The sequence below is a fragment of the Lissotriton helveticus genome, chromosome 3_2 (genome assembly GCF_964261635.1).
Source record: "Lissotriton helveticus chromosome 3_2, aLisHel1.1, whole genome shotgun sequence".
NCBI classification, from domain to species: domain Eukaryota; kingdom Metazoa; phylum Chordata; class Amphibia; order Caudata; family Salamandridae; genus Lissotriton; species Lissotriton helveticus.
Window position 1 is genome coordinate 367,426,502 of NC_136062.1, and position 27,032 is coordinate 367,453,533.

Sequence of the window (27,032 nt, forward strand, 5' to 3'; positions counted from 1 at the left end):
GGATGATAAAGATGCTCAGCTCACAGAAAAGGATAATTGTGGCCAATAACTGTTTTATGTTTTGTCTTGGATCTTTTTATGTAATACCTGTACTGTCTCCCCCGTCTGAGTTTGTGTGTACGTGATGTATGGATCTACGTCGTCCCTCCGCTTGTGTTTACGTATTACTTAACCCCTGCCGTTCTAAGTTGTGTGCGCACTGAATGGACCATTATTGTACACGTCTCTCTCTCCTCACGACATACGAGTACCGAATGGTTCGTTTAGAGTATGACTCTCTCTCTCTCTCTCTCTCTCTCTCTCTCTCTCTCTCTCTCTCTCTCTCTCTCTCTCTCTCCTCTCTCTCTCTCTCTCTCTCTCCCTCTCTCCAGAAGCCCCCCGTTTCCTCTTTTTCTTGTATGATGACATTGTGTCCCTCCGACACAAACATAATTGGGTTTCCTCGAACGCAAAGGTGTTCAGCAAAATTGACCAAACCCAAAACGATTGAGACTTACCATATTACTACCTCTCCCTTCTACAAACAATAGAACCCGAGTTGGTAATGAAGGAAAGGACGGGTAAGACGACGGATGTCCCTCTATCTGGCCTTTTATAGGGGAACTATAACGTCAATGGTCTTCTGTTTCTCAGTTCGTTAGAAAATGCGATCCCCAATGTCCCGATTGCCCCACCCCCTTGCACCTAAGTGCGGATGTCCAGAGTACCCCACTTCCCCCGATCGACCCTAGCTCTCTGTCCAAAAGCACCCACTCGCCCCCGATCAACCCTATGATAATGCCCCTGCTTGCAAAAATTAGCCGACCCCGAAAGGAGATGTGATATTGTCGATACTTGGGTTAAAGGGAAGAACGAGTCTCTCCATAAGGACTCGATTTTTTGTAACGTAATACATTGTATACAAAAGTTAAATTTCTCTTATCATATATCGCGAATGAACGCCAAACAAGTCTATGAATTCAATATGCAATGCCCTTCTACAGACTCCATAAATAACGACCTCTGACTGTGACCGATGAACCTATCCCCCACCTACTCAGGAATAGGGAAGGAATTGAGATGTATATCTGTTCTCCCGACCAGTTTGTCTAACAACTTGTTTTTCACCCATTTAAAGATACAATCGCCAAAGGAGAGGAGCTGGACGTGACACACAGCCTGGCCACAGATCATGGAGCACGTGTGACGACCAAAGGTGGAGCCGCAGAGCAACGAGACGCGGGACAAGGCACAACTTTCAAGTTCAGCTGATGAAGGAATAAGGGGCTGCCTTGAAGCCCTCGACTTGCTGACCCACTCGTGCCTGAAGTCCCCGTCCCTTTTTCCGACTGATGGGCCTGCCTGCTCATTGTCCTTTGCTCCCTTGGTCCCTTGGTATGTTCGAAGATCTGGCCCCACTCCGCCCTCTCCTCCCTCGATTGTTCAACAAACTCTTTCATATCAAATTTGACTATGGACTGGGATCTTGTCACGGAAAAGGAAAGACACGCAGGTGCCCAGCATAAGGCACCCCTAAGACAATAAGTTAGGAAACAGGACTGTGATCTAACAGCAGAGGACTGATCGCACCCTGCAACGTGTAAGGACGACTCCGAGCTGGACCTATAGCTCCACCGCCGGTACTCAGCAGCGCCAACAAAAGAAGACGGACTATGTTAAAAGACATTGCGACAAAGACCCTCCCCCCTTTCTAGAACTTTCTATTCGCCCCTTGACTAAATTACTTGTATCAAATTGAATACCTCCCTCAACCATTTTGTATTGCCTTTTAAGAAATTTTTCGTCGGTCACTCATGTGGTTAGTTTTCCAAAATCCCCTATAGTACTGACAAGTCGGAAGGTATCAGAGCGTTCTTCCTGTATGTTGATGTCACTAGAGAGAAAATGTGAAGCTGATTTTTATGTATCGGAACATTTTTCTTGGTTCTACACCGACTAAACATTATGCCGATCTCTAGGCTTGTATGAAGAACCCGACAGGTGTAAATTAACATGTATTGCATTCCGCCAATCACATCGACTAGGTAGAAATTGAACTTGCTTATGTAAAAAGCGGCGTCTGTTAAAAATAGCAATGTGTATGTACATAAGCGGCGTTCATTTGTGTTCATAGCACCCCTTGTTGTAAGCAGAACGGATATTGCGAAAACACTGAGTGTGTTATTCCTCCAGCATAGATCCATGCACACATGTACATGACAGCCATTTTAGGTACCATGGTCTCCCTGTTCACGATCGCTCATCAGCGCACTTCCCTGACCCTGCAAGCATTCCCCCATGCACCCTGACTGCCCCCTCTCCCACATGCGCGAGTCATGAGCCCACCCTTCCCGCATGACTCTGTCCCTAAGAATCGCACCCCGCGCCTGACCAACACCTCCTGTCCCTCCGTGAATACCCCTCCTTTGATGACCTCTTCCTCCGAGCCTGAATGTTTGCACGGACCGCTGGTCATCCCTTAGCCCGAGGATACGGTTTATTGCCCACTACTTTATGCACTCGTCTCTCTTGGAAGAAGCTACTATTGATCATGGCCACCCCACCCCCTGAGACTCGATCAGGCACACACATTCCAATGGAATCAGCAGGACACTCAGCCGCATGATAGCCCCCTCCTATTTGCATGGAGAATAAGGGCCCTACTGTAGCCACGTGTTGGAATACCTCCATACTATACAATGTGTTGATTGTAATAAAGGATGCCTGTGTGCCATAAACCTGTGTATAAAAGACGAAGCCTCAGAGAAACTTGTTAGAGCACCTCCCGAAGACACCATGCGAGTGTCCCAAAGGACATGCTCTCCTCATGAGTAATAAACTCTGTTCTTGTTTTCCTACTTCCAGTGCCCGTCTCCTTATTTGGTAATTATTCAAGGTGAGAACGAAGAGTCGCCCTGCACCAGCAGCCTGGGCATCGGGTGCGATAGGGGCTGACTTTTTAACACGTTGGAGTCTTTTCTGTAGCTTGGCTGTGGTTCCGGCATAGAGGGCGTTTCCGTAGTCCAGTCGGCTGGTGACGAGTGCCTGGGTGACCGTCTTCCTGGTTTCGGTCGGGATCCATCGGAAGATCTTGCGGAGCTTGCGTAGGGTGTTGAAGCACGATGAGGAGACGGCGTTGACTTGTCTGGTCATCGAGAGGGAGGAGTCCAGGATGAAGCCCAGGTTGCGTGCGTGGTCTGTTGGCTTGGGAGTGGTGCCAAAGGCGGGGGGCCACCAGGAGTCGTCCCAGGCGGAGGGCGATTGTCCCAGGATGAGGACTTCCGTCTTGTCTGAGTTCAGTTTCAGGTGGCTGTTCTTCATCCACTCGGCGACGTCTTTCATCCCTTCGTGTAGGCTGGTTCTGGCGGTGTCGGGGTCTCTGGTGAGGGATAGGATCAGCTGGGTGTCGTCGGCGTAGGAGATGATGTTGAGGTTGTGTTGGCGTGCGATGGCTGCAAGAGGTCTCATGTAGACGTTGAAGAGGGTGGGGCTGACTGATGATCCTTGCGGTACGCCGCAGATGACTACGGTGGCCTCGGATCGAAACGGCGGGAGGCGGACTCTCTGTGTTCTTCCGGCGAGGAACGAGATGATCCACTCCAGTGCTTTCTCCTGGATACCGATGTCGCTGAGGCGTTGAACTAGGGTGCGGTGGCAGACAGTGTCGAACGCTGCGGATAGGTCCAGGAGGATGAGGGCCGCTGTTTCCCCATGGTACATACTGGCCGCCCCAAAGGGAACCTCAACTTATGTTTTGCACATGGAAGTGGCCCTCCAGCATGTTTCGGACATCATTAAATATGCCCCGGCCCTATTATGGCACAATGTCTGGACCAATCTCTCCACGTCTCTTAACAGAGAGATAATAGAAGACTGTCTGGCATGTGATGGAGTCATAAATCTTAAATGGTTTTCCTATGTTAAAAATCTGCTCCGTGAGTGGGACACCCTGAATACTTATTTAACCCACACAGCATGGAGACCCTGTCAAGAACTGCTCTAAAAACGTCCCTCCGAGAACATCTTGAAAGCAAAAGATGGAGGGAACAGAGGTTAAAGAAAACTGTTATGAATCATGATGTGATAACAGTTCATCAGGGCATCCAGCTGTATCTACTGGTAGAGCAACCTTTTTACCATCGTATGCTACTCACTTTTTTCCGGCTGGAAACGTTTTATAGACTTGTAACCCTACCACATTGCTACGACTGGTCGAGGGAAAAAAGAACTTGTCCCTGCGACGATGTGTCCACCCAATCGAACATTCATTGTATCCTTTTTTGCTCCTTTAACAGTCATCCAAGGAGGAAATTCGTGAAACCTCTCCTTGTTTCTTGGGGCTTTAGGTCATGCAGAGAGGCATATAATAAATTAAGAACTTAAGACGATGAGTGCACCATTATTACGGCATCCTCTCTGTTAAGAGCAATTGTGAGGTGTAGAAAATCCATCTAATTTGAATACCGTCGGAATGCTGAAATGTTTCTATAGATTCTAAAACTTTTATTTTATTAAACTTTTTATTTATTTTAATTATATAGGTTAAATAGTGACCTTAACATGAATATATTCGCCGTTTCTTTTAAATGTGATTTTATCTTTTATGAATTTGTTTAATCAATTCGAATAAAGCTTTTGATATATACCTGTAGCATATAGTATTTAATTTATTTACTGCCAGCAATGAATGTTGATGTGGTTTGGCCTATTGTGCACATAGACGCTGAATTTTGTTCCCTACTCTTTCTGTCCTATTGGATTGCTAACAAGCAATCTGATCTGTGATCCCTACCCGAGTATTTGACCCCCAAATGGGTCAGGTCTTGTATGGTCAGCACCATTAATCAAGAGACCCTCAATTCGGTCCAACCATTCTCTTAGTGGTAGAGTTTTCTCCTCAATAAGACCACTCAGTATGTCATATACAGCAACCATTGAGGGTAAAGAATTTAGTAAGGCAGCGCATGTCTGGCTGGCAGAAGACTGGGTTGTCACTGCGATGAAGAATGAAACCACGTTAGCAGTTTGACTTTCTTATTTTGAGTAGAGGAAGATTGTTTTCGATTGGCAGTCACTATCTTCCCAGGTAGTCTTACGCTTCATAGCTGGACTAAAAATGGTCTTTGTATTAGAGTTGCCAAGCTGATCTGCCCCTGCATTTTTTGTGACTCACAATTAGGTAAATCACAAAACGGAATATAAGCATGGTTTCTTGTCTATAATTGCGTCTCAAAAATCATGTGAGTGGCAGTTCTGACGTGTGCAATTTGCGATTTCGTAAACTTTGAACATAGTCGCAATTTGCTATCTCCTAAACTAAAATGTGGTCATAATTTGCGAACATGGTCACAAACACAGAAAAGTACTTCCAGGTTCAAGTGAATGGCCCCAAATCAGGAACTCCTGCTTATTGTCAGTCAGTGAAGCATAGAGAGCGGAGGTGTTGCAAACAAAAGATGCAATTTGTGTGTTTGTTGGAGGATACAACAAACACACGTCTGATACACATGGATATGTCTGATATTGGCACATTTTATTGTGCTAAAACCACAAAGGTATGTTAGGCGTGTTCAATTAATACACAAAACAATTATTGCAAGTTACTTCTGCACCACAAATGACGCTCCACAGCACGCGGAATGGGCAGAGTCAGAGACACATAGACCCACTCCACATAATTCTAGTACACTCAATACCATATAATTACTATGCACATATTTCCACTGCACACCATGTCACATAATACCACTACACAAATCCACACCACACAATTCCACCATACACAACGAACAATTCCAATCTAACTCACATTATTTCACTCCACACCACAAACATCCACTCCACTTCGATTCAAAACACATGGGTAAAAGACATTGTCATTTACAACGCTAATACCTCTAACTCTCACAAATGTGAGAACAATTTGCATTGCAAATGCTAGTTATAGGTTGCAGTCAGTGACCAACTATTCTGAATTAATAGTTAATTACATGTGCTATTTTACGACTCTTTTCCTATTCACAAATTGCGACTGCCTTGTACATACCATTGGCAAATCGCGAATTAGTATTTCCAAATAGTTATTCGTAAAAACTGTTTGCAAAAAAGACAGGATCAAGATTTGGAAAGTTTTTTCCTCACAAGGAAAATCTTCAAGGCGAATCATGGTTATTTAAGTTTTTTTCCAACGTGATATTCTCATGATGTCTTCAAGCAGTTGTTGTTATGTTAAGTTAGTTGAACTTATAACGCGCACAGCTACTCAAGAGTGTCCCAGCGAGAAACACTTTAGGGGAGCGGGAAACTAGCAGATGAAAAGATAAGTTTCAAGGGGGCATATTATCAAGGGGCTTTATCTCCGCTTTTTTGGCTTTAAAAGCCAAGAAAGCGGAGATAAAATTATCTCCCTATTACCAAGCTGTCGCTAACACCAGTTAGCGACAGCTAATAGGAGATAGTGACCATCTTGGGCCCCGCTTTGCATGTCAGTGATATTTATCACTAATGACATGCAAAGTGGGCGTGCCAAGATGTTAGCGACTGAAAACAGTCGCTAACATCGCTATCTCCTATTACCAACTTTTGGAGATATTCGCGCTAAGCGCGAATATCTCCAAAAGCTAACACTTGCCCAGGAGCAGTTCTTAGCCATGTTATCCAATGGGAGGTGGATAACATGGCTAAGAGCATTTGCTCGATAATGCATGAATATCGCTGACTTTTCAGCGATATTCATGCATTGCGGCCGTTTTTTATCGCATTTGCGATAAACCTTGCTAATAGCAAGGTTTATCCGCGATAAAAATCGCCGATTTGCGGCGATAATTTTTGTCTCTAAACAAGTTAGAGACAAAACTTATCTCTATTGGTTGGTAATATGCCCCAAGATTTTTCTTGAAAGCAGACAGGTCTTCAATACTGCATAGAGCCAAGGGTAGTGCATTCCATGCTGCCAGCTCACTCTGAATCAGCGACCTGGCTCCCAGCCGCTGAAACTGAAATCAAGGAACTAGTGCTAGCCGGAGGGATGCCGATCGCAGCAGTCTTGAGGGTGCGTAGAAAGTAAAACGTTTTTCAGATAAGAATGGCCAGTGCCGTGAAGGGCACAGTGGGCTAGTACTAACGATTTAAATTAGACCCGTTCAGCTACAGGAAGTCAATGTAGCGAATGCAAATGGTGCTGCACGCTATGTCTGGATGAAATGCCCAGAAGAAGTTTAGCTGCCAAATTCTGGACAACCTGCAGTTTTTTAATCAGGTAGTCAGGAATACCAATGTAAAGCACATTGGCATAATCTAGCCGAGACAAGATAAGGGCACAAGTAACAGTTTCTCCGGCTGCTTGAGGCAGAAGAGGGGAAAATGTTCTCTAAGTCTTGGGAAGGCCAAAGCAGGTGCCGGCAAGCTACGTGATGTGAGAAGAGAAGGAGAGACTCTCATCATACCAGACCCCCAAGTTCTTCGCCGGCTTCCCATCCGAAGATGGCAGGGGAAAATCCGGTGGCCACAGAGTTTCCCTAAATTTCGGAGGGAATTTTCAAAACAGAAGAATCTCCGATTTCTCTTCATTACATTTAGTTGTGCTCCCGAGAGCCACCTAAAAATAGAAGAGAGACAGTAATGAACTACAGCAACCGAATTATCATCCCTGTCTCAGGTGAAGAGCAACTGCGTATCATCAGCGTAAGCCATCACCTTAGCCCCCAAACTCTCAGCCAGGTAAACCAGGGAGGTCACATAGATATTAAAGAGAAGGGGACTAAGAGAGCCTGATGAAGCGAAGCAGAAGAAGGCAGCCAGAGCTGCTGGGCCCGACCTTCAAGAAAGGACCTGAGCCTCCTCCAGGCTGTCCCCGATACACCTATCCTAGCCAAACGTGAGAATAGGAAAGATTGGGGGACTGTATCGAATCCCGCCAAGAGGTCAAGCTGAATAAATGCAGCCCTCTCTCCGGCGTCCAAGCACTCCGGAATGGCCTCCACAACCTCCACCAGCACAGATTCCGTGCTAGGAGCTGTACAGACCCCTGACATAGTGGGAAGTAGCAGACCCTCTCTTTAAATAAACTGTAAGTTGCTTGGTGATAACCTTCTCACACACCTTGGCCAAGCCCGGTAAAAGAGAGATAGGCCTGTAATTACCTGGACTGCGAGTGTCTAAGCATGGCTATTTTAGGAGTGGTAAGTTCTTGGCCTGTTTCCAGGACGCAGGAACGCTAGCTGTGAAGAGGGACAGATTGACAATGCTATTTACCTCAACATTAATAGTCTCGGCGGCTGCTGCTAACAACCTAGCCGAACAGGGATCAGATGGAGAGCCCGAATTTAGACTCCTGAGGATTTTAAGCGAATCAATCAAGTTCACCGGAGTAAAGGCATTCAAGCCGCGTGTGGTTTCCTCCGAAGGAGTCAGAGGCATCTCCTCGGTCTCATTAGCACCTGGTGAAAAAGCCGTCTGAATCACGGGGATTTTGTCCAGAAAAAACGTAGACAGAATCTCGCAACAGGGGACAGACGATGGAGATCCACTCGCCTGGTCTAGAGGTGAGGTAAAGCTCTGTACTATCGAACTAAATTCTATAGCATTGAGTCGATGCGTGCAGTGAATAATTCCCTCTTAGCCTGTGCTATGGCCTCATAATAGATTTTTTGCTTAGCTCTGAGCTGCAGCTTGGCAGCCAGGAAATAATCACTAGGGCGCCATTCTCGCTCCCGAATCTTCCATACATGTTTCAATTCTCTAAGTGCTAGGTTATACCAGGCTTTAGAGGGAGAAATCCTGGCAGGCCTAATTAAACTAAGTGGAGCAAGAGAATTGACAGCCTTTGAAACCCAGCTGGTGAATTCCTCTAGTTGGCTCTCCAAGTCACCCAAGAGAGTGGATCTAGATGATACCAGGGTGTTACAGGAAGATGTACCAATGTAACCAAGATGGTGGCTTGTTATTTTCTCCTTTGATATTTTTATAAATTATGATGAAGCGTGGCAGATTTGTTTTCTTGTATAGATTATTTTTAAGTAGATCTAAAATTTGGAAAAGGGCGTCATTATTCATTTGAAAGTGTGATTTTTTTGTTGCATTCATTTTCCCCTTTGTCTGTGTGTCTTGACCGTTACCTTTCCTCTTGATTGTTATTCCTTCTCCTATCATCTACCAGTGTCTCTAGATCTTGCTGTGCCCTATTGTTAGAACAATTCAATGCCTGGATCTTTCTTTAGTCTACTTATCACTCTGGAACTTTCAGCTCTTCACAGAAGTTTTTCATACCTAAGGACTTTTTCCTTCTATGGGGCACTCTTTTGGAGAAACCTGTTGCCAACAAACGCAACGCAAGGTACGTCTTGGGCCAGCATAATGGCTACAGACAGGAGGAGACTTCTACTGTGACGAGCACTTGTGTACCCATTTTTTACAATGATTGAAGAAGCTATAAATGGCATGTCCAGGGCTATCATCTTCGACATGACAACAATTCAATCCCACGGGAAACCTTAGATCTGCTAGTCAACACTCCTCACCTCACCTCATCCACCTGATGTGACTTGCGGGTTCCGGCTAGTACCCCTGCACTGAAATCCACTTCCAAATGCCTGAGGCTGCACCCTCTCTACAAGAGCTCATAGGAGTCCTATAATCAAAGATATAATGAAAGCCAAAACACAGGGAAGAAGACATGTTGCACATAGTCACAATCTCATAATCAAAATATGTCAATGTAACCTTGTTCCTAATGCAATTCATTGATTTGTTTTATTTTGCAATATATTATGTTATTTTGTCAATCCACATTGTTATCCGCATTCAGCACCGCCTCTCATCAGTAAGAGTTACCGCAGTCGGTCTTTGTAACCCAGCATATCTCTCAAATTTCCTGCCTATGGTAAATTCTGTACTAAATTTCTGAATATTGTTTTCTGATTCAATCAAAATAATAACTAACCAAATACATAAATAATGGCATACATATCTTTCTTATGCATCGCGGGTCGCAGAAGTAGACGGATCTCATGGAAAACCTACTGGCTAGGATATTAATGGGTTCATTTACTTTTTATTAAAGGAAAGAGGGTATGTGCAATTGGGTGTGCTAATAATTATTAATATTGATATGAAACTCGGCACTTTAATGACTTTGCCCTTTAACTAGTTTTAAATAATGCATCCTAGGCACCACTTTCATTATGGGTTAGTCCTGGGGTGACCGGCATTCTACAGGTTTTTCCAGGCCTTATACATGCTTTTGCAGCCTCCCTATGCTTTCCATTTTCCTCTCTTCGTGCAGATAAACAAATAATTCACTTAATCAATTACTGTCTTTAATAGTTGGTTCAGGGCAGCTCCGAACAGGTGCTCTGCGGTTTCATCGCAGGTCTGTCCTGTGATCCCGTCGCCACGACCTGCTGTCGAGATGAAATAAAGAAATGGAGTCTGGGATAAACAATGTGCCTTGTTCTCACGGGGGCGTTCACAGGATCGCGGCTGTCCCAGCGGATTCCGAGTATGAGGAATACCTGGAACCGAGGGCAGTCGGCTGAGACATCATTCTCTAGAAAAGCTATTTCACACACGTCGCAAAGATCAAAAAATTCAAGCCAACAATCAAACTACGGCTCACAAAAGCAAGGCTCGCCTCTGGCCAGGGCGGCCAATGAAAGGCGTGGCTTTGTTCAAGCTCTTGGCGGGAACCAGGCGGCATTACTTGCCTCCTGTACAGAACGTGCTCGAAATAAAATTATGCTGTCGTTTATTTTATGCGGGGCAGGAGAGATTGTGCAGGCTCTGGGGTAAAATGAGGACATCCTTTTCTTTTACAGAAACAGCAAAGTCAAAAACATGTGACTGTTTCCAGTAGTAATATTAGCCCAACACCAGAGGCAGATATAGAGGAGTAAATTATTGTTTGAGAATAGTACCAAGTAACAGAGCTGGATTGAGGATTGAGGTCATTCAGACGGGGTGGGGGGCTTTGGACAGATGCCAAAAATAGGTGAATGCCCGGCTCTCCCTGTTGCTGCCCTACCCTCATTTTGATGTAAAGTGTCAGGCCTCATTCTGGTGCTATCCGGCAGAAGGGGCTACTGCAGTAGGGGCTACCTTTCGTAATAAGAGGTGGGGTGGAAGGGGGGAGGTAAAGGGGTATATCATTTTAAAAAATCAATTTCCTGTTGCTGCGTTGCCTACCATCTGGGGATTTTCTGATCCCGTCCTGCACACTACGCAGGCTCCTAGATGCCAATCAAGATGCTGCTCTCATGAGAGCAGTGCCGTGATTGGCCTGTGCGGGCTTGTTAACCCGCTACGGTCCTAGGAACCTGTGCCTCTACTCCACCTGGGTCTACAACACAGCTCAGGTGGAAAGAGACCGAAGTGCGCATGATGGTATGGATGCCTTAGCTGGCAAAACCACCTTGCACACTCATAGTGTGCACTACTCCTCATCTTGCTCTTGTCGTGGCCCCGCTAAGACTTAGCTGCCTTTAGCAGAATCAAAAGTAAAATGACAATAAAATGGTTTAATTTTCATTTATATTTATCACGTTTCTGACAGCTGCCTGGCAATCAGCAGGGGTGGGTGACTTTCCTCCGCCTAAGCGAAGGAGCCGCCGCTGGGTTACTGAGTCTCTACAATGCTGTTTGGGGACACTTGCCACTGGGGCCCCAGAGCCCATCTTACTATGGCTCTGCAAACTGGGCCAAGTACAATTTAGCACATGCCTCTCAGAATAGTGGGGTTGAGAAGTCACAGGCTTCTCAGAGAGGTGGTGTGGGGTGTTCGAGATCAGGACTCAACAATCAGTCAACAGACACAATAACTTCAATGTCCGGCCAGACTTTTCAGTAAAAGAAAATTGTCCTCAATACTCCACAATCCAATTGGGTAATCCAGGTACGTCTTCGTTCATCATGACTGCCCCATCCTGGCCTACACTGATCACTGCAGTTGTAGTCCCCGTCCGAGCCTAAAATGATCATGACACTTGTAATCCCTGCCGAGACCTGTAATGATCAGAGCATTTGTAGCGGTTCCTGTCAGGCACCAGATTCACAGAGCAAGTAGCCTGTCTGCCGTACCGGTCACTCCAAGCTGGCACTCGAGCAGTCAGCTTAAACTGTGCCTCAGGCACCAGGGACACTCTGGGCATCTCTCTTCCTGATATGAATTGACATAAATTTATGACTTGTAAAGTGTGAAAGACCTACCTTAGGAAAGAGATATCCAGGATCTATAGTAAAAAAACACAGTCCACGTCCCCTGCACAGTTCAGAGAAGGACAGTAATCGGGCAAAGTTAGTAAAAAGAAAAGTCTTCAGGAGCTGTCTAAATAAACATAGTTACCCCTACGATCAGAAAGCAAGAGGCAAGGTTTTCCAACTGTTAGTAGTTGTAAGAGTAATGGACCACCCTCCCTTTCTTGCTCTTTTGAATGTGAGCACCTTGACAAAACATATAGATTGCAGTAAGTAGCCAAAATATCAAAATTCAAATATCGACCTTCAATAATATCTATGTTTTAATTTCGATGGGACAGAATATCGTTGTTAAGAATATCGATGGACAGAATATCGACCCTAAGGTAAGTAATATCGATGTTTTTAATATCGTAGTTAGTAATAGCGATATCAAATATATTGATGTTACTAATATCGATGTAAGTAATATTCAAGTTAGTAATATCGATATCAAATATATCGATGTTACTAATATCGATATTTGTATTATTGTTATATATAAATATATATATAATTATTTAATATGTATGTGTTATCTGTTTTTTGTTAAGTGGTCTACTAGTTTTAAAATATATGTTTAATTTTTATTTTTATATGTTAATATTGTTTTTTAAAAGTTAATTTAGTGTTTTACTACTGTAGCGGGGTGTGGGTTTATAGGGGAATAGGGTAGGAAGTAATTTAATTATACTAAATTAATTATTCATTTTTTGGAATTATAAATACAGTTTAATTAAATTTTGTGTTTAAGTTTTGTAGCAGGTTGTGGGTTTATAGGGGAATAGGGAGGGAAGTAAATAAAATATAATTAAGTAATAATTTATTTGTATTAATTAGTATTGATAAATATAGTATTATTATTTATTAATTGATAATGTAGTTGTATTAATTGGTAATTAATTTTTATTAATTGGTAATTATTTTACGTGGATTATTTTATTATTGGAGTGTGTTGTGCGTTTATAGGGGAATAGTGTTGGTAGTATTTGAAATTTAACTAAGTAAATATTAAACTACTTGTTGGGTATTGATAATTAATTTATTGCACAATAATTATTTATTGGTAATTATTTAAAAAGATAATCTTTTGGTAATGAAAAGTAAGTTATTGTTGTTTAATCAATAATTGGTAATGCAATATTATTAAATATTATTTATTATTTTAAATGAAAATATTAATAAGTAATTTTTAATTGGTAATTATGTTTGGTAATTATTCGTTTTTAGTATACAACATTATTTAATTGTTCAATATTTGTTAATTGGTAATTACTTTTTAACACTTTTTAATAATTAATATGTTTTTTGTTATTACGTTCTTTCATTATTTTTAATTGTTAATTAATATTAATTAATTATTATTTATTGCTATTTATTATTAATTTATTTAACTTAATTATTAATTGGTAAATATTTTTTTATTTATTTTGTGATATTTGTAAACTGTTTAGAGTAATTTAATGATTAATTCATTAATAATTTTAAATATTTTATTTATTTATAAGTATGTTGTTTTTAACTTATACTCTATCCAACACTCTCCCTACTGTTGCACTCTCTTGAGTAGTCATTTTTACCACTACGCTATCCAACACTTTTCCTACTGTTGCACTTTATAGAGTGGGAATAGTAATTTTTACCACTACGCTAAACAACACTTTCCCTACTGTTACACTCCCAGGAGTTGGAATAGTAATTTTAAGCCCTATGCTATCCAACACTTTCCCTACTGTTGCACTCTTTGGAGCGGGAATAGTAATTTTTACCCCTACGCTATCCAACACTTTCCCTACTGTTTCACTCTCTGGAGTTGGAATAGTAATTTTTACCACTATGCTATCCAACACTTTCCCTACTGTTGCACTTACTGGAGTTGGAATAGTAATTTTTTCTCCTACGCTATCCAACACTTTCCCTACTGTAGCACGCTCTGGAGTGGGAATAGTAATTTTCGACCCCTACGCTTTCCAACACTTTCCCTACTTTTGCACTTTCTGGAGTGGAAATAGGAATTTTTACCCCTATGCTATCCAACACTTTCCCTACTCTTGCACTTTTTGGAATGGGAATAGTAATTTTTACCCCTACGCTATCCAACACTTTCCCTACCGTTCCACTATATGGAGTTGGAATAGTAATTTTAAGTCCTACCCTATCCAACATTTTCCTTACTGTTGTTTTTTGTGAGTTGGAATAGTAGTTTTATTCCCTCTGCTATTTAATATTTTTTTATTATTTAGCTAATGGAGTATATAATTCATTTGAAAAATATTTTGTTTAACATAATTATTAAATCTTTATTTATGTTATTGTTTTGTGTGTATTCATGTATTTGTAATTTATAATATTTTTAATAATTCATAAGTTATTAAATAATTATTAAAACTGATGATTAATTAAGTATATATATTATATGTATATGTTTAATTAATATTTTATTAAATTATATGTATTCATTATTAATTTTAAACATTAACACTTATTTATACCTATGTTTATTATATTTATATGTGTTATTTTGTTTATTTTACATATTTTTATTAACTAAAAAGAAAACTATATTTTTTCTCGATATTTTTGTACTTAACTTGTAGATAGGATGTCGATATTCTTGACATCGATATTTTTGTAGATCAATTTTTTTGACCTTCGATATTTTGTCAGTGATTTAATTGCAATCTCAGTGGATGATTGGGAACAGACCAGGGGCCATGTAACACATAAGGAGCATTTTCATTGTTTGCACCAGGCAAAACTTTTGAAAGGCGCCCAGAGCAAACAATGAAAATGCGCCAAATTATGATGAATGTGCTGCCCCCAGTGCGGCCGCAAACTTAGACTGCCCTGTGGGCAGCACATTCAGGTAAAAAACAGAGCGGCTGCTTTAAAGTCGCTCCATGTTTTCACAGTGCAGGCAGCAACCCGCCAGCACTGTGATGGGGGATTAGAATTCCTCATGCAAGCGGTTGCAGTCAGTGACTGCACCTGCCTGCAAGGGGATGTCTGTGGGGGGTCAATAGGACCCCTGTTAACTTCTGCAGAATGCTTCCATCAGGGGGCACACTGACAGTGCACCACCTTTTAGATGGTGTACTGTCAGTGCACCTCTTGAGAGCTTCTTTGCCTCTGTGCCCGCGTCTTTAATACTGCGCGAGCACAGAGACAAAGGGAGTCCCTCATCTGCATGGGGCACACCCCCATGCAATGAGTAAATGCCCTCTGTAGATAGCGTTAGCACTTTATGTGCGCCAGTGCTATCCATATAACAGAAGGGACCGCACAAGCATCTGTGGCTTTTCTGCAATACTAAAGTTCCCCTGGGCGCAAAGCGGGCACAAATGCCTGTTGCCCACCCGGGGGCACTTGTATAATACAGCCCAGGAGGCCATATAGGGGGCTCAGTTGCTTGCCCATACATGGTTTTATGGCTGAGATAACCTTTTAAACAAATATCTTTTGTGAACTAGGAGCCGGTCTAATTACAGTTATTCATTAGAGATTAAGGGTTTTTCTTGAGGCCTAGAATTCACCTGGCTTACACTATTTTTTAAAAATTCTAGTGTCTATGTAACAGATGCTTAGGAAATCCCACTAGTAGCATAGCAGTAGTCCATTCTTGAAAGGCCTAGTGTTTTAACTGAGCACTTTCAAGACAATGCTAGGAGGAAAGGGAGAATTTCCCTGATAATATGGAACTGAAAGAAACCAGTAATATAAATATTATACACATGGTGCACAAGGGATAGAACAGAGTCCATAAGCATTACCATGTTTCGTGGGCTTAACGGATATGGGCTCTTCTGAGTACTAATCTAGGAGTCTGCCGCAATTGGCACCAAAAACACAACCTCTGTAACTCCAATTATATCAGGCCCCCACTCCATATATATATGGGGCTGGTGACAATTCTACATGTTATACACAGCTTCTAAGCTTGTTCACTGGGCTTACTGAAGGTGCAAGTGATTCAATTAGTAGTGGCTCAACAGGATGACTACTGGATGCCTTGGTCTCCTGAAAAAGGCTGATAGTCTTCAGTGGTACACATTTGCATTATATGCTGATAGTCTAGCAGTGGTACACATTTGTTATTATCCTTCAATACAATACATTCTGGGGTATAGTACTGGTGTGTGTGTTGAATAACAAGTATTCTAGCAAAGGCAGCTATGGCAATGGTATGTCATGGCCATGCCTGCCTATTGTGAGTGTGATTATGGTAGTTGCAAGCACTGCTTCTGTTCGGCAGGCTCCACCTTTTAGCTCTCTCAATACTTGCTCAAAGTTATCTATGTTATTGCCTGTTCTGAAGGTGCCATTGTTAGTCAGGTAATTATTGGGTGCCAAAAATGTCTATATACTGGTGACCTGCAAAAGCTCTGTGCCAAGTGTGTTAATTTCCCATCTCCCACCTCACTAAGCATGAGACTCCACGACGCCTGCATTCACGACAAGGCACTGGACTGGATCCACTCCTTCCTTACCGGATGAACACAGTGAGTCATACTAACCCATTCCTCTCAGAACCTACAGAGATCAGCTGCGGAGTACCCCAGGCCTCTACCCTGAATCCAACATCTACATGGCCCCCCTCACAGCCCTCATCAGAAGCCACGGACTCAACAACGTTTCCTATGCAGACGACACGCAGCTGATCATCTCCCTCATCAATGTACCCACAGGCGCCAGAATCACCTTTCACAACTGAATGAAGGCCGTTGCTACCGGGATGAAAAACAGCTGCCGCAAGCTCAACTTGGACAAGACTGTTGCTCATGTAAAGTGCTCCAATACCTACAGGTCAAGTTCGCGCTTTATAAAACAGTAACAAAAAAAATTAGGTTACATATAATGTTATACATATAATCTTACATTATTGCTTGCTACAGACAGCGTATGCACCATCTTAGGGGATACCTAAAAAGAGTGGCCTACCAGAAAAAATCCTTATCTAATTATAAACTAAAAATCGTGTACTTTGATAATTGTCACAACTGAAAAATAACTTTTTCGCACTCTTACAGCCGACAACTGTAATGCATTATTCTATGGAGTGTTTATTCTGGGAGGCAGTTTAATTTTATGCCATTTTCAGGAATCTTTTTCGAATCACAGTATTTTTGTGCTATGCCTGCCGGGTGTACTATAGTAAAGGCGAGGACCCGATCAGATCGTGCACAGGTTTTATTATTGTCCTGTAGGTGCTTCTAAAAGTTTTCGACTGGCACATTGTGAGGTCATGTTCTTTACAGCAGTGCATGGCTATCGAGAGTTATTATCAGGCAGAAACCGATAGCCATCTTCCTATCTCAGGCATGCGAGCTATCTCAAGCCATAATGCCAGATCCTGGCCGTGGATGACAGGCAGCAGGTGGCATGTCGGCCCCCGTCCATCACGTGAGGGAAAACCTGCAGTTTATTTATTTACGCAATGCGGCTTCCAATGAGCTCTTTATATTTACTTTATTATCTTTTCATCTTTATCGTGAGTGTAGTAAATCGCACTAGCCCTGGCTTCTGCTCCTCTACAGAATGACAGGCAACTATAGGACAAAACGGGGTGACCCCGAGAGCGCCTCGGGTTTACGGACCGTCTATGACTGTGCGGATGAGTAATGTGTTTTGTGTCTCTGAAACAGGTGCCTTTGGAATGGGTTAGCCCTGAAACTCTTCTCTTGAATTGTTGGTGTATCTGTAGTTGGCAAGTTTCTTATGCCTATGTGTGTGTGACTAGCTGCTCCATTCCAGGGTTTTTTCTTTGCATTCTGGGAAATATACGCCCAACTTTATGATGAGCTAAACAAGACATCATGTATGGGGGAAACTTGGCCTGCTGTTTTGCACTGTGATGTTGATGTGCTTTCAGGGTGTTATATTTCAATTCTATCAATTTATCTTCCCTATTCAGGACCAGTCAATGACACACTAGCAGAATGAAAACATTGGGTGGAATATTTACAAGCCCCAAGCGCCACCGCAGAGTCACTTTTTTTAATGCTCCTATGGTTCTGTGTGCTGGCTGATATTTACAAGGTCATGCAAAGCCACTTTGCGTGGCTTTACACAGCCTTGTAAATATGGTCCCCACTTTGCGTGAAAGAGGCGAGTCATAGGTATTGCTCTGGTTGTTCCCACGCAACACCCATGGCTTTTTGACATTACCCCAGATTTAAAAGGATGTGGTAAATATGAGGCAGCGCCAAAAACTTACGTCTTTCGAGCGGAGGCGTTAAAGTGGCGCAACACAGAGAAATGCTTTTATTGCTCATCACATTATGCTCTTTCACTGTGTGCTGCATTCTGCAGCACACATAGGAGAAACATGCCATTAATAATTGTTTTTGTACAAGAAGGTTCCCCTTCCTGAACAAAACAATATCCCTGCAACACTGGCACCCTTGAACCAATGTGCGCGGTGCCTGCACTGGCATACGAATACTGTTTTAGCGCCGGCGCAGGGGAGAGCACAGGAGTGCACCATATTCCTGTAAATACGGTCCATGCCTGTGTTTTTTAAATTATGCAGCTCCGCGCAGCCAGATAGCATGCAGTACCACGCTGTGCTATTTCATTGTAAATATGCCAGAGGGTTTGTACATTATGAAAAGGCATGGTACTGCTGAAACCTACTGCCATTGGCATTTAACCTAAGCTCAATGGGGAATTTTGGACCAGTTGATGATAGGCAGTGAATTCAGGCCTACCTGTAGATGTCCCTTTAGACTTATGTACAAAGCCTGTGATCCTGTGGAGCTGCGGGAACTGACAGGGATACCCTGACCTACTTGTCAGCTATTGCTATAGATGCATAGTGATATTCGGCACCTTGCCATGGGACTTCAATGGCTGTCTGGTCGACCTTGGCGCAGCACCTAGCACCCCATTCCAGGAACCTCAGAATCATCATCGATGACAGCTCACTAACATGACTGCACAAGTCAACAATGTCACTGCATCCTGCTTCCACACCCGATGGTAGCTCAGGGTGATCTACAAATGGCTCTCAAGCACCACTAAAAAAAATTGTAATCACACACTAGTCACCAGCAAGTTAGACTACAGTCTTCCTCGGTGGGTCAATAGCTAGAACATGAGCGTCACAGCATGGGTGCCCTGGTCCCTAGAGATCATGGACCCTAGCGTCACAGCATGGGTGCCCTTGTCCCTAGAGATCATGGACCCTACTGATTTGGGTGGAGATTACACCCAGACTACATGGCAGAATGTGTTAATCAGAGGATCTAATAAGCACTATTTATATACCATTCCTATTTATGATTCAAAATGTGTGCTCCACACCTGTGCAACCAAATGAAGGAGACCATGGATGAGAAGTTGCTCTTGTTGCCTCAAAGTTTCACAGTTTTTGTTCATTGTTTTCCGCTTTAGCCATAACATGATAAATGACAATATGCAATAATAACATTGCACACAGGTAAACTATGCAGTTCTAACTAGCAGTGCACACATAATAAGAAAAGTAATAAACACTGGCAACCAATATTAAAAATAGGCAATTCATTGTGAATCTTTTCTTAGCATAGGCAATGCAAATTATATATTGTATGCGACTGAGGAAACAATTAGGATATTTTCAGCCCTGTAACAAAGTAATGGAGAATCAGAATATTGTCTCACACCATTGCTGTTAAAAAGGAAAGGAGACAGTTCTAACTTGGACCACCTGTTTTTGACTAACAATAATACATTTGAGTATCTTCGCCTCCAAGCATACAGTTACAAAACTGTGACAGTTGTGCATTCCATTTTGAACAAAATGTTCTAGTTGGAAATGTAGCTACTTTAAATTTAATATGAAAAAACACATTTTCTGGGTATAAATAATCTAGGTAAAGCTCACATCTCTCCTTATAATGCAACATATATTTAGCTAGCAAGCGGTCTGTCGTTTGGGTATCACTTTGTAGCTACTGTTAGAAATTGGGTCTGTAGTTGGCAGAGGAGTGCCCTCTGCCCAAGTAGGGATCACAAGCCTAGTCTAGGTAAGCTAGAACCACAGTAAAGTATATCCCGCTCTCACCCTCTGGTAGCTTGGCAGAGACAAGGTAGGCTTATCTAAAGCGGCTATGTGTAAAGTATGTGTTCAACACACACAGTACCATAATGAATACACCATAAAAAGACTCAACACAGGTTTAAAAACATAGAGAATATTTAGGAGTAAAACAAAACCAAAGTGACAAAAATCTAATTAGCAGAAACTGAGTTATGAATTTTTAAAGAAAAAAACAAAAATAGTGTTCAGAAGTCAATAGCGCTAAAAGATTCAGGCCATGCTAACACACGGTAGATCCAAGGTGCAGGCTGACCATGATGGAGGGCAGCCTGGCTACAGGACTCAATCAGGTCCCGCGGACAAAGTACCCTGGATGGATTAAAGAGTGGTCGCCGAGAGAGCTATGCATAGGTTCCTATTCATGAAGTTGGGTTGATGAGTTGAAGTCGAGCCTCGCAGTGGGGACCTCAGATCGGTGCTGTGTCATTGTCGTACCTCACAGTCAGGTGCCATGTCGTCATCGAGCCGGGCAGGGATGTCTTTGGATCGGCACTGCATCAGCGTTGTAGGGCAGTGCGTCTGTTCTGATTGGAGCAGTAGTGACGATGTGTCCATTTTGCAGTAAAACACCTGCAGAACCCACTTCTGAAGGCCAGGAATGGAGGGGCAGCTCCGGAAAGGGTAGGACTCACAAATGGCAGAGTCCAGCAACACCAGAAGAGTTGCAAGAAGTCTTTTATGGCCCTGAGACTTCAGAAAGCTGGAGGCAAGCTAGCAAGCCCTTGGAGTAACTCTCGGTTCAAGTCAGATAGCACCAAACCTTGTCATCATCAGGGCAGAGATCAGCAGGCAGCAGGGCAGCTCAGCACTGCAGTGAAGCAGTTCCTTAGAACAGTCAGTCAAGGAGAGTGGCAATCCTTGTAGCACAGCAGGTCTTCCTCCTGTAAGAGTGCTACACAGGTCCAGTATTGTACTTTGTTGATAGCGTCAAAGCCCCAGCACTTGTACCCAAATGTGCCTTTACAATGGGGGGGACTTGAAAGTAGCTCCTTGAAGTGCACAAGACCCCTTTCATCCCAGCCCTGTCTGCCTTGCTATCTGTGGGGGGAATCAGTCCTTTGTGTTAGAACCTGGACACAGTCTATTCAGCGGTGTCAGTAAGCTTTCTACTTCCTGCCCAGGAAGGCTATCAGCATGCAGATGAATGCAGATGAGTCCTATCTCACACCCATCCTTCCTGTGTGTTTGTGCCTGTCTAGAGGGAATGCACAAAATGTTGCTTTCACCCAACCCAGAAGTGTATTGGATACAGGCTGCAAGCACATAGTGCTAAGTCAAGAGAAGAGAAATATCAACTTTCTAAAAGTGGCATTTGCAAAATAGTAATGTTAAATCCAACTTTATCACTAATGAGGATTTATCATTAGCATTTCAAAGATATGAAACATGATTTAGCCACTCCTTTCTAATCAGGAATTACAGTTTTAAAGTACTTTAAGAAATTTCCTATGCAAGCCTATGAGGAAGAGGCCTCACAATAGTGAAAAACATATTTAGCTGTTTGTCACTACCAGGACGAGCAGAACTTTAAAGTACATGTCCTACCTTTTACTTACACAGCACCCTGCCCATACGGCTCTCTAGGGCCTATCATAGGGGTGACTAAAGTGTTACAAAAGGGGAATTTAATGCTTGGCAAGTGGTTTTAAGTACCAGGTCATGAGACAGGTTTCAAAGGCTACTGGTGTGGGTAGCACCACCAGTGCCGCAGGTCCATTAGTAGCATATAGATTACAGGCCATGGATATATGGTATACCACTTTACAAGGTACTTATAAGTAAACTAAATATGCTACTCAGTTATGGTGGCATGGTACCAATGTCACCATGTTTTAGGGGAGAACCACATGTACCTTTGCACTGGTTAGCAGTGGTAAAGTTTTCGAATCATAAGGACAATAAAAAGTACAGCAAAAATTGGCAGTAAGTTGGCAAAAAGTTTGGGTAAGCCCAACCTAAAGATGACAGGTATGAAACGTGTCCACCCCTAGCTGTAAGTGGGGAGATCTACCCAACCTCCAGGGATTTTTAATCACTAAGGATGCAAAACCTGGAAAGAACATCAGCAATGGTGGGGACTAACCCTGGTCTGTCTTCCCAGCTGAAGCCCATAGCCTGTAGGGAAATGAACCACCTCAATAATTTTAGATTATCACCCCTCATTTGCTTGAGCCTTCTGAGGGGCCAATGGTCAGTCTGAATCAGGTAGTAAGTACTAAACAGGTATGGCCTCAAATTATTCAGTGCACATATTACAACAAAAGCTTCTCTCTCTATAGAACCTTTCCCTGGGAAGTAACGTCCTAGAGATGTAGGCTACAGTTTGGTCCAGGTCCTCTGCATTTAGCTGTGATAACACTGCCTCCATCACCTTGTACTGAGGCATCTGTTTGAACGATAAACTCCTTGGAGAAGTCAGGGGCCCTGAGCACAGGGGATGTGCACATTGCTTGCTACAGGGAGTAAAATGCAGTTAGGCATACCTCCGTCTAAATCACATTTCTGGGCTGCTTCTTGGAAGTTAGTGGTGTCAAGGGGGCAACAATGGTGCTATATCCCTTGTCACACCTCTGGTCGTACACAGTAAGGCCTAGGAATATTCTGACCTCAGTCTGGGTTTTGGGGGTGGCTCCCAGGTCATGATATTCTCTATCTTGGCCTGGAGATGCTATATCTTGTACATGTCCACCAGGTGTCCTTAGTACACCATAGAATCCTGCCCTATCTGGCACTTACTTGCCTTGATAGTCTGCCTGTTACAGAGTCTGAAGCACTTCCTGAAGGTGAAAAAGGTAGTCCTTCCAACTGCTACTAAAGACAGCTATGTCATCCACATTGACAGCTGAGAATCTCTCCCTACCAGCTAGTACCTGGTGCACCAACCTCTGGAAGGTGGCAGGTGCATTCTTGAGTCCAAAGGGCATCACACAAAATGTGTAGTGGGCTGTGGAGTGGAGAAGGCTGAACTATCCTCTGCACCTTCTATTAGGGCGTTCTGCCAATACCCTGTTATAAAATCAGAGGTAATTTAGTACTGAGCAGCCACTATCCAGTCAATCATCTCATCAGCTGGGGGATAGAATGAACATCAGTCTTTGTCACAGAATTTAGCCCACTATAATCCACACAGACCCTCAGTTCAGGTGTGGTGCCTGCTGGGGCAGCTTTTGGTACCAGAACAGCAGGACTAACCAAGGGCTACTGGAGGGTTCTATCACCCCCAACCACAGCATTTGTAAGGTTTTACAGTTGGGTAGTCCCAGGAGTGAGGGAGAAAAGAGAGGAACACTGCTCCAATACTTGGCGGCAGTCCCTCTGCTGTTCAGGAGTTAACGTGAGAAAAAGGTTCACTCCTTCCACAGATCCATCTATCTCCTTGGAATCTAGGAGGTCAGAGCTCTCTCCTCTTCCTCTTCTTCATCTGTCACCAACAGCATGGTGATCTCAGACCTCTCAAAGTGGGTCTTGAGGCAATTGATATGTAGCACCCTGTGATGTTGCTTGGAGGTTTTAAGGACCACCAAATAGGTATTGTAACCATTCTTTTCAGTCTTGGAGGGCCCTGGGTTTCACAGATTCCATCACCCACACTTTCTGCCAAGGCTGTAATTCCACAGTGGTAGACTTTGGGCCATACAGCTCATTCATCCCAGCGAGACTAGCTTCCCAATATGTCAGAAACCTGCTTCCACAACTACTTAGAAATATGGCCTCTGAAGTCTTGTGTGTAGCTCACTACATCCTGGGGTTCTTCCTGGGAGCTTGCTCTCACCCGTCCTTCACTGGACTCAAAGGTCCTCTAACAGGTTATCTGTACAGTGGCTCAAAGGAGAGGAAGCACACTCCCTTCTGTGGTACCTCCCTGTAGGCAAACAACAGGCATGGTTAGAGGATGTCCCACTTATTTCTCAGGGCCTCAGGTAGGCCTCTAATTATACCCTTCAGTTTTGGATGGTAAGGAGTGGAGAACTTGTGGGTTAACCCACACTCCTTAAGCATGGACTGCATGTACACAATAAACATTGTATCCTGTCAGACAACACTTCCTTGGGGAAACCCACGTGGGTAAAAATCCCCATCATGGCCTCTGCCACTGCAGGTGCAGTCATGGTTCTCAGAGGTATTACCTAGGGGGAACATAGTGGCAATATCCACCAGAACCAGGATAAACCGTGCTATTCAAGCAAGCTTTAGTCCCCGTAATAGCATTATGGAGATATAATTGGAGTGTCATTCTGTTGGCCCAGCACTCTCCTGGTCTGTATTTAGTATAGTGGACCCATTGGAGTGTCATAAAATTCTTAAAGGTCTGAAGTCAGGTTCACCCTCTGACCCTTGCCCGGCGAGGACACTGGCACCTGTTGCCGAGTTCATTAACACACAGGTTAATACCTTGATTATTATGATCCTTCAGGAAGGGGGGTGGTATCACAGGCTTGGAAGGAGGCCAAGGATCCTTCCTCTTCTAAAAAAGCAATCGCTGGAGCACTTCTGCCCATGGAATTACTGGCCTATCTCCCTCCTTCCTGCTGTGGCGTAGGTGTGCGAGAAGGTGGGTAACAAGCAGCTGACAGACTTTGTGGAAAGGGAGATGCTTCTACACCCTGCTCAATCGGGGTTCAGGCATCCCATAGCTCAGAGTGCATCCTGGTGTAGGTGGCGGAAGTGTTTAAACGCCAGCGGGAGAGCAGCACTAATTCTGCTCAACCTCTCGGCGGCGTACGATATGGTCCCACATGCACTCCTTCTCTCTCGTCCGGCTAAGATAGGTTTGTCGGGCGCTGTGTGGGGCTAGTTTAGGTCCTTTCTGGATGGGCGTGTCGAGCAGATTTGGATTCCACCGTCCTCCTCCTCTCCTCAACCGGTAACTACAGGTTCCACCCTTAGCACCCTTCTTTTCAACATCTATGTTACTCCCCTGATCCATCTGGCGGAGGAGTTGTGGGCTAAGGTGATGGCATATGCTGATGATGCTCAGCTGCTTTTTACCTGGGACAAAGGTGTGGACTCAATATTACCGGTTCAACACTGTCTGTCATCCATCTTCAAATGGTTGGCAGAGGCACAGCTTAAATACAATGAAGAGAAGTCGGAGGTTCTGCTCTTCAGCAAATCCCCCCCCCCTTTTTCAGAGAGCAGCTCTGGCCTCCTGAGTTTCCTTCACCTACCTCATCAGGGATAGCAGCAAAAAACTTGGGGGTTTGGTTTGATGAATACCTTTCCTTTTCGACGCACAGTAATAAGTTGACTGGATGTTGCTTTGGCCTGCTTAAAACCGTTAGAAGATTTTTTTGCCCTCCTTCCACAGGCAGCGAGGAAAACAGTTACCTGTGCTCTAATCCTGTCAAGGCTGGACTATGCCAATGCCATTTATGCTGGTGTTCCTGGGTACCTGATGAAAAAACTACAGGTGGTTCAGAATACAGCAGCCAGACCTCTTCTGGGCTTTCCGGCTAGAAACAGTGTCCGCCAACAGCTACGCACTCTTCACTGGCTTCCCATGTTGGATAGAGTCAAATTTAAATCTTTGCCTCTGGTTCATCGTGCCTTTCATGGCTGTGGCCCTCTTTACTTACAGGGGTGTGTCTCTTTTTATGTTCCCCTACGTTCTCTGCGGTGCTATGCTATGGTCCCTTGTTTTAAGTTTCAGAGAATTGGGGGCAGCGCCTTCTCGGTGAAGGAAACGACTGCCTGGAACGCCCACCCTCTTGCGTTACGCTCCATCCAGGACCCAGTTGTGTTCAGGAGGCAACTAAAAACACATTTATTCTCCTGATAGGATTCTGTCTCCTCACTCACCAGGCACAGCGCTGGGATACTCATGAATAGCTGTGCGCGCTATACATTGATATAATTAATTAATTAAGAAAACTGTTGGCTGATGTAGTCTGGGGATCCAGAAGGACCAACATTGTAGTTGCCCACATGCTCAAAGGGTGTGACAGTGACTGGCAAGAGATTAAGGGGGCTGTCAGCCCTTTCTTCTTATTGGCTTGGCAGCTTACAAATGTCCTGTAGAATCCGTCTTAGGAAGATGTGGCCCTGGGCCAATAAAAGTGTGGTAGAAGTCTTGCAAAACTTTTGTCGTGTCCCAGCTCTCCTGCCATGGGGATCTAATTACCCATCTCCAGTAGGTAGTACCTATAGCATTGGTGGACCACCATGGTCCTAGCTGTCCCATGCACAGGGGCCTTAGGCACATTATGAAGAAGGTTGTCCTCCAGTAAATGTGATAGCTCCCAGAGACCTAATATGCTGTCTGGGATTCAGCCTGTTTCCTCTTGCCCTCAAGCGTTGGGCATTCCCTCTGTTCCCTTCAGAACTCCTCCTTGGTTGGCTACACCGTACGTGGTAGTATTAACGTACGTCCAAGACAGCAGAAAAAATTGGGTGTTGTTAAGAAATAATTCAATGACCTGGTTGGGTGCCAGAACAGGGTTAACCAACTGCTTATTCAGTGAATTAAAAATGGCAAGAAGGGTTGAATGGGTAGGGAGTAGTGGGAAAATATTTCTTGGTGATTGCATTGCTTTAACTCTCAAGACACCGCTGTTAGTTGAAACCATTCTGATTCGAACTAGAACTACTAATACATCTTCAGCATGCACATTTTTCTCAAAGAATTATCCAGATGATGAGGAAGAGGAGTAGGTCACCCCGGGGACGCCGCATGCCAGGTAAGTGATTTTAATTACATTTTATGTCATGTAAATTAATTGTTAATATAGGGGGGTGGAGGTGGAGG